Source organism: Ciconia boyciana, chromosome 10 (genome assembly GCF_034638445.1).
Source record: "Ciconia boyciana chromosome 10, ASM3463844v1, whole genome shotgun sequence".
NCBI lineage: Eukaryota > Metazoa > Chordata > Aves > Ciconiiformes > Ciconiidae > Ciconia > Ciconia boyciana.
Window position 1 is genome coordinate 2,161,175 of NC_132943.1, and position 8,983 is coordinate 2,170,157.

General features: G+C 47.1%; 1 protein-coding gene across 5 annotated transcripts in view; it reads right to left on the reverse strand.

The window, feature by feature from the left end:
• The window catches only part of FMNL2 (formin like 2), a 155,277-nt gene that overhangs the window by 144,644 nt on the left and 1,650 nt on the right, over positions 1-8,983 (reverse strand). The window lies entirely within an intron of this gene.

The following is an 8,983-nucleotide window of genomic DNA, read 5'->3' on the forward strand; positions in this document are numbered from 1 at the left end:
GGAACGGCTGGCTTCAGAACTGCCGGAGGCAGACGTGTGTTATTCCTTTGCCTCTCTTACGAGATGGAAAGCAGAATGAAAGGAGTTAGCAGAGGGACATGCCAGAGTATTAGATGGATGAACAACCAGAATTTCTGGATTGAACAATTTGCTGCTTCATTTTAATTACTGGCTTCTGAAAGACTTCAGAAACGTTGCCAATTTGTGCAACTCTCTATTCTTCGCTTTTGGCCTCAACTGTACAGTCATTTCGCAGACAAACAAGTAACAGATGTACAATCTATATTCACCCCAAGTCCTTTTATAGTAAAATGACTTTTGGCCAAATAATGTATATTAAAAAAAAAAAAAAACCAAACACCAACCCACACAAAAAACATCCCACTAATTCTTGTATTTTAAGATATCTCCCACAACACCCAAACACACACTAAAAAACCTAGGACTTCTGCATATGCTCCTGAGGCCTCAAGGATCTTTTGTCCAGGAGCAACTCTGCCCTCAGCCAACATCCGCGTGGAGGAGAGCGGCCAGAACAGGCCACAAACATCGGAGAAGGCAAAGGCAGCTCTGTGGGCTCCTGCTGCCATCACCAAGCACTTCTGCCTGCTGGACCAGGATATGACTTCTGAAGGGGCAGGAGGCCATGGTTAATGCTGCTCTCTCTGCACTGTCCAGGCAACGTGACAAGAGAAGTCACATCTGCTAGGGGTTTTCCCGAGGATCTTTCTGACATGGGAGTTTTCGCTGGGGCACAGACCAGGGTGCGCTGCCTGCCGTCACCCGAGCAGTCCCAGCACATCGCAGGACAGCTCCCAGGGCAAACGGCCACAGGGTGCCCGTGCAGAGGTGTCCCCACTTGCCTCTCCAGAGCTTCAGCTGGGAAGCAGTTGTGCGTGTTTCCAGCTCATGATCAAGTACGCACAGTTGCTCTCAAGAGTTGCAATGCAGAGTCCTGGAGGTCCACGCATCGCACAGCACTCATCTGAAGAGCATTCATTTCCAATACAATACAACTATTATGTTGCTTTATGAATATCCTCCCCAAATATATGTTTAACGATGCACAGTTACAGAAGACAAACACTTGTTTTGTTAGAGATCCCATGGTAAATTGAGAACGAACACAGGTCGAATTTCTACAGTATGTTAGTTATAACAGAGCGTGGGCAAGTTATACATTACCCAAGTCTTTATGCAATGAAACACTTGTGAAAGGCAGTGAGACACTATTTTAGGAAGAGACAAAGCCTGGGACAAATTAAAGCTTATATTTTCCAATATATCCATATATAATGTTGTGCATTTTGAGTTATTAAAACTACAAAGCAGATGATCAAGGTCAAAATAATCAGTGCAAGTGAAACGATATTCAATTAAAACAGGGGTGCACATCACATACCTTCCGCCACCTACAGATCCAGGAGCCCGTTGCAGAAGTGATTGGGAACACGGCATTCCTCAGCGACCATGCCATGTGGGTAAGAGCACAGCCCTTCAGGGTCAACTGGTGCGATCGTATGAAGGCCAAGCGCCAAAAACCTGCTAGTTTTACTACGCTGACCCTTCAGAATTGAAACTGGCAGGATGTGATAAATGGGAAATTACTGCTTTTTGAGCAACAGCAGCTGAAAGTGCTTTTACCTGACCAGCAGGCTGAGGCCTTCGGCTCCAGTGATGCTGCAGCTCCCAAATGCTGGATGCTTGGGCTCGATTTTTTTTTTTAAACACAATTATAAATCAAATTGAATGAGTTGGTGTCACTTATTTTCCATACCAAATTCCCAAACGGACCCTTCCAAACAAACAAAGAAGAAAACAAACAATAATTCAGCTCAGTTTGTCTAAAATGTGGCTGCATACTGCTCGCTGCAGAAGTCTTCCAGCGGCTGGAATGGCTGCTTCACTGCCGCTGCCTGGAAGCGCCTTTCAAACTGCTCTGCTCAGGACAGGCAACACACGGGTTTGCTCCTCAGCTAGTTTTAAGGTCTAATCTTCTGGTTACCAAAGACAATCATGTTTACCTCTGTTACTGTACTTTTCTCAGCAGTGAGAAAACCCTCCGGAGCGGGGCACACTCCATCCAAGCAATCCCAGGGGACAAACTGCCACCCTGCAAAGCCTGTCTGAAACAGCCGTGCCTTCTGCTGTTACACACACCTCCAGAGGACACACCACCCCAAAGGGACCGGAAAAAACAACCACTTCTCTTGAGGTTTTCTTTATGGCTTCCCGCACTAGAAAGTATTTTGATCCTGATCATAATGTGCTTAATTCAAACTCAAGAGGCAGCCCAGATGCGTAAAAATAAACTGGAGCCACAGAGCGTTGCTGCATTAGCATGTTCTGCATAATTCATTTCATCGTGCTGTGGAGAGCGCTTCAGTTCCCGCTCCGTGCAAGGTTACGATGGCAGCGCAGGCACGTGCTCCTCCACGGCTTCCTCCGGGCAGAGCTGGGCGTCAGCCTTCCCTGCCCGACCAAACCAAGCCGAGGAGGAGGTCTGCCAGCAAGGCACGGGGATGCTGGTGTGACTTCCAGGCCCGTTTCACTCTCTCTCCTGGAAGACCACCCTTGAAAACGATAAGCAGGACAAAGACCTTACCATTTTTTAAACAATTTTAAATTTGCAGTTTCTGTTACCCAAGAACACTCTGTTTAGGAGTAGCCTTGTTAGCACCTTGATTTAAAACGAGCTCAAAAAGAGTCAAGTTGATGACACCCTTTCACATGAAGCTTCACATTTGGTTAGGCACAAGTCAGCACACCGAGATCTGCCAGACACGTCCCCCGGCATGCCGAAGCACAACAGCGAGCCGTGGTGTAAAAGGCACTGAACTCTACCGAGGGACGTCACTGACTCCTGACGACAACCCGTGCAGCAGAACCTGCAGCAACACCGAAGAGGTCAATTTAACTTCCCTACTCATGCTGCAAGTCAGCATTGGGCAGCAGCGTTGACGTGGGACCATTTTGTCCGGCCCTGAGCAGCGCTGGTGCCACTGGAGCACAAACGTGCCCCGTGGGCCCCTTCCCCAGCCACCTCCCGCTCACACCCACTCAAGAAGCTGCTGCTCAAAAGCGAGTGTCACACGTTGCAGAAAGACCAGTAGTCGGGTCAGCAAAGAAAAGCAAAAGCAAAACAGAAATCAATCACAGGGATTTTCCACTTCTAAAAATGAACAGTAGGCTGTATTCATTCTCACTTCTCTGTTACCGACTTGGACGAAGAACAGCGACAACACTGAAAAACGAGCAGAAATGCTGAAAGCTCAAGACTAAAAATGTATTTGGGGGAAAAGGCAGGAACTGGCACTAGGTTTGCCTTTTAGTAACACCCCAATGACCAAACAAAAGATCAGAAAGTGAATGTCAAAGCTTGGTTTCACTTTAGGATGTATTCCAAGCTACAAATAATGAGGGAAAAAAACCCAGCTACTCCTGTAGGGTCTTTCACTCCCTTAGCTAAGAACTAGGAGACAAAGATGACAGATTTAAACCACCTTTTCTAACAGACTGGGGAAAAAAAAAATGCTTTATTCAGCAGGTGCAGGCCTCAAAATGAGAGCAAAAGACTGCCCGGACCCTGTTAAAAACAGAGGCGGTGTTGATCCAAGACGAAGCACCAGACAGGTCCCTTTTGCAGCTGTAAGGAGCACCCAGCACCCAAACCCCAGCAGGGAAAACGCTCCCCTTCTTCTCTTAAGTAGCCATTTAAGCAAAGGACATGGGTTGATAATTAGCATGCATACCATCAGACAGCCATTTTATTTTAAAAAGGATTTGGACTCCTTCAAAAGTAGCCTGAATAATTTACACTCTTTGCCAAATGATGCAAAAAATATAATAAAAATAACAAGCACCACCATGTACTTTTGAACAAACACATGGGGGAACAACCATTTTTGTTTGGTTTTGTGTTTCTGCTGGGTTTTGCTATTTGGGGGCGGAGGGGGGGTCTGTAGACTTTAATACCTTTTCACACAGCATGAAAAGCTAAAGTGATTTTATTTTTTTTTAAATGGAAGAATAAAGGCAGATTCCAGCAGCTCTAAGGCATTCAATCATCAATCGAAAACAACTCAACAGCTACTGTTTTATTTAAGATAATTTTGTAAACTCTGAATTTCATTTTGCGCCTCTCAAATTCTTTCCCTAGCATCACCCACTCCATACAGTACCACAGAAGAGATCATTTAACACCTCGGGGACAAGTTTTGCATGACCTTGCTTGTGAAGACAAAATAAAAAAAAAAACAAAACAAAACCAACTTTATCTTGCACACAAGGTTAAGGAAGCTGATCGAGATGCTTGATAAAGCTTCAATGCACCGGAGGAAAGATGATGGTGCAGGTTAAGGGTAAAGGCAGGGGGTCTGCTAGCTCTCGGCAGGAGGAACCCGGCACCCGCAGAAGCAATCGCCCTGCGAGCCCAAGGGTGACTGCACGCAAGCCATCCCAGATGCGGGCACAGCCAGGGTGAGGACCTTAGCTAACCCCACCTGCGCTGTGCAGAGGCCTGTGTCCCCTCCCAGAAGAAACACGGGACCTCGGCCACCACGCGCAGCGGCTGCGGGGTCCTCCCCAGGGCCCTGCACGGCACGGGGGCTGCAGATGGAAAGCGGGGTCTGTACTGCAAAAAATCCCCTCTGCACACCTAAAGGCAAAAAAGTAGCAATCCTGCCAAGTTCATCGATGCAATGTTTCTCACCCCATTTTGTTTTCCGCCTTAAGAAGTTGATTGACCTGTTGTTCTTCGCCTTAGACAAAAGCACAGAGCAATTTGCAAGGAAATATGACATGATGATGGGTTTATACAGCGCGCAGCACAAAAAGGATTAGAAAACCTCTTTACCACCATTACCGTAACCAGGTTTGCAGATTCAGGCTTTCACAGCCACCCGAGATGCCCCGGCCGAGCACCCCCCTGCCGCAACAGCCCGGGCCCTTTGGGGAGAAGGCGAGGGCTGGCATGGGCTCAGCCCCACCACGGGGGCTTCAAAGAGCGATCCCTTTCACCTGGGTTTTTTGACAAAAAGCCTACAACTTCCTCTCCGGCTATTTGGAGCTTATGAACAAGTGACACACGCGGTTTGACAGAATGGGTTCATACCTCCATCATTATGGCCCAATAGATTAAGGAGATTACTCTGTATGGAAAAATGGTACACAGAAAAATATATGCATCTACATCAGATTAGCCATTTTTCAAGTCTTCCGGGTTTCCAGGATCTGAAATTAATTTTAGAAATGTGACTAACTTGCTAGTAGCTAAATACCCACCACAGTATCCCTGTATTCCAGACACAAAAAAAAATAGTTTTATCACAGGAGAATATTTTTGTGTCTAGGTGGCAAAACTTACAAATGCCATCTACTGATTTACAAGGCAGCTTGATGGACGTCACCACCAAGCACTACTTCAGTCTGTGAATTTAACCCTTCAGAAATACTATCTTTAACAACGTGATTTATTAGATTGTTTCTTCAAGCAAAAAGTGTCATTGCTCGAATCATCTAAACGACACCTTGAGGAAAGAGCCCAGCGGCAGAAGCCTGTCAGAGATGAGGCCTGAACAAGAAAACACAACAGGTCTTTTCAATATTTGAATTTTAGAAACCTCCTTTTCCTGAAGGTTGTTCCTAAATCTAATTTAGTGTCTCTCAACTTCCATAGTATTGCTTTCAAATTCCAAAAAACAATACAAATTACACCTGATATGAGAGTACAGGATCTCAATTGAAATTCATCCCACGAGAGTTCTGTTAAATTCAGGAATTACAACAAGGAACCCAGTGCCCCACCAGCCCCACCGAAGCAAGGGAACTCATACTACCTCGCAGATATCTCCTGCAACCATGTCATGCTCTTTAATGATTTGCAGACTCTAAACTGTATATATTATAAAACAATGCATAATATATTTGATAGAGGATTAGAAAGAGGAATGGAAAACAGCTGGGAAATGTTACAGAGTGTTCACACTGAGCTTTCAAATTCTTTAGCAATAGACACTAAAACTCCCTTGACTGGTGTGGAAAACGATGCTCGGACAAAATCCACTGCAAAAAAGGAAATTCTAGCAGAACGTAGAAGTTCCTATCGGCAAAGCCTCGCATGCATTCGGCGGAAGCAGAGCTGATGCCCTGCCTCCAGGTAGGTACCACCACGTTAAGCGGAGGACAGAGCACAGCCGGGCCGGGAGCGGGACGGCAGAACACCTCCTCCCTCCACACTCCCCTCGCCCCTCAGACGCTTCCCTCCGTGCTACAGGACTGGGCACAGAAGACTCCTTTGTAAAATGAAACACCACTTGGTGGGGGTAAGAGGATATTTCCTGTTAACCTCACCGCAGATTTGTAATCCAGCAGTCAAATTATGTCAATCACAGCTCATTAGGCAACAATTTACCCTGCCAACTCTGTCCTGGCTGCTTCCTCCAAACCATGTGTCATTTGCAAACGTGCAACCCCGTTACCGGTTCAGAGACAGACCACCCTGCTGCAGGAGCTGGAAGCCTGGCTTTCACCCCCACATCTCCAAACTCACGACTCGCTGCATCGGATGGCGGTGCCATAATGTCTACGGACGCGTTCGGCAGGCTTGGTTTGCAACGGCGCTCGCACACGCTGAACAATGGCTTCCTATGCAATAAACTAGGGTTGGTTACCAGAATTCATGATTTCTGCACACTTGCCCCAGGTGTCCGTAGGAGAAAGCCAGGGAAAAAATCCAACACAGCTGAGGAGGAAGAGCGAGCATGTTGGGGAAGGGACAACAGCAGGAGGTTCCTGCAGACCTGAGGGGCTGTGCCAGTGCTGGCAAGCTCAGAGTCAGCGCCAGAGCCGGGAGCTGGCTCTCAGTTTATCCGGCACCCCTCACGGGCAAATCAGGAACTTGATGGCAATAACACACCGCCACTTCCCTGGACTTTACACTCTTGCATAAACTTGAAACTAAGGGAATTATTTCACATGTCCTACCAAAAGGGGACAATTCACGTCAGTTTGAGAGGATGGAAAAAAAACCACCTCGCTTACAGACAGAAACCTGGATCTCTCTTGGGTTATCCTCCACATTTTTCTCTTCGAAGAACATCCCATCGAATATGACGTCTTCCTGAAACACACAGACTTTGGTCCCCACTTAGCAGAGGTGAGTACAAATCCCAATGCAACAAACAAGCCAGGGAAGCACATTACTACACCAGTCCCAAAAGGAGACACAGACCCACAGACAAAATCCTCTCGTTATTTGCCCAAGGGACCAAGAGGTGTGACGCAGCCAGACCCAGCCTTGCTGTCCTTCACCTCGGTCGGGCACTGCCGCACGTGTGCTCAGCACGACGTCAGTAATGCCGATGGCACCGTTACAGACTGGAAGAGCATATTAGGACAGTTAGATTTGAGAGCTTCACCAAAAAAGTGTGACCCGGAGCACTTCCCATCATCTCCTGCAATTTATGCACCTCAAACCTCAAAGAGTGAGGCTAACCAAGGAGGCAGTAAGGTGACTATGTATGTTTGAAGTGGACAAACTACTTCACCAGAGACCTTCCTCAAGACTAAGGTTGCTAACAACCCAGCAAACGCAAGCTAGCGCACACGTGCATCGCCTCCAGGCACACCACTGCTCATCCATCCCCTCGCTGAAGAGACCGCAGAGCTCCGGCAGAAGATCAGGAGACTATATTCAAAGTGGAAAAAAATAAAACAACAGACAATGTCACGGCACTCGCGGTAAAAACGTGACCAATCTGCGCTCTCCTCACGGACACGCACATGTTTTAGAGGGCTATGGCTCACTGCACTGGTTTTGCATAAGGAGAGAAGAAGAAAACTTCAAAATACTTTTGTGAGGCTGCACAGGAGGAACCTTTCCCACACGGCCCCACTCTTTACATACAGAAACAGAGACAAACCGCTCAGTGTGATGACTGTATACCTGCACACGGCTGCAATTCAGCTGAGCTGCACGTTCATCGATGTCAAAAACAGCCCTGGAAATTTAATTAGCGGTACAAAAATTACTATTGTCAGGAAAGCCCTTCGGGACCTCACCTGGGCTCTCCAAGTGCTTGAGCAACACTTGGGCCAGGCTAATTTCTTAAGACAGCATGTAAAGAAGGTGAGATTTAGTCCTATAACCTTCAGCATCTCCTTCTTCATACTCTCATCTCCTGACTAATCCTGTCTCCCTACAGAAACTATTCCTCATCTTTTTTCCCCCCTGACCACCATTCCTTTCTCATTAATCCCTGCTGTTCTACTGCCTACCCTGTTCTGGGGTTTGACCAGTGGCACAGTCATCTTCCCCTCAGAGCCACAGAGAAAACAAAATAATAACAGCCTAGGAGTTTATTCTTTCATAAAGTGGTCAGATATTTCCTGGAAGCTGCAACAAACACCAGCCATCCCCGGCTGGCTTCGAGAACAGGCTGAAGGCGATTTTTGGCTGTTCCAGCAGTGGTGTTTGGGCCCCATCTTGCAGCTCCTCCCGATGGGAGCAGTCCATCCAACACCCCGTTTCTACAGACACACGTCTGCATGGCCTGCCGCTCCCTCCAGCAAAGCTACAGCACTCGTCCTCTGATCCTTAATTTAAGTCCATCTTCTGAAAACAGATGCCATCTACTCCTTTCAAGTACCTCCAGAAATTACAAGCGTGGTCCTGTTATCTCCCATATTTGTTATATGTATCTAACACACTCTGCTTTCCCAAGTGATGTCTCTTCCTTTTACTGATCTAATCAATCGGTCCTAACTCAAAACCACTAATTTTCCTCCCACAGACCGTGCACACACATTGAGCCAGGCACCCTTTTGGTAGGTTAAGATGAATCAGGACTTGATTCTGAGCAGTGCAGTGCTTGCGGGGGCATCTCCCATCTGTAAAACGACCACGGCTTTCCCCGACGAGAGCAATGCGAGATCAGGCTTTTTCCACTGTGCCTAATAATTGTAACATCTCACTCGCCATTTG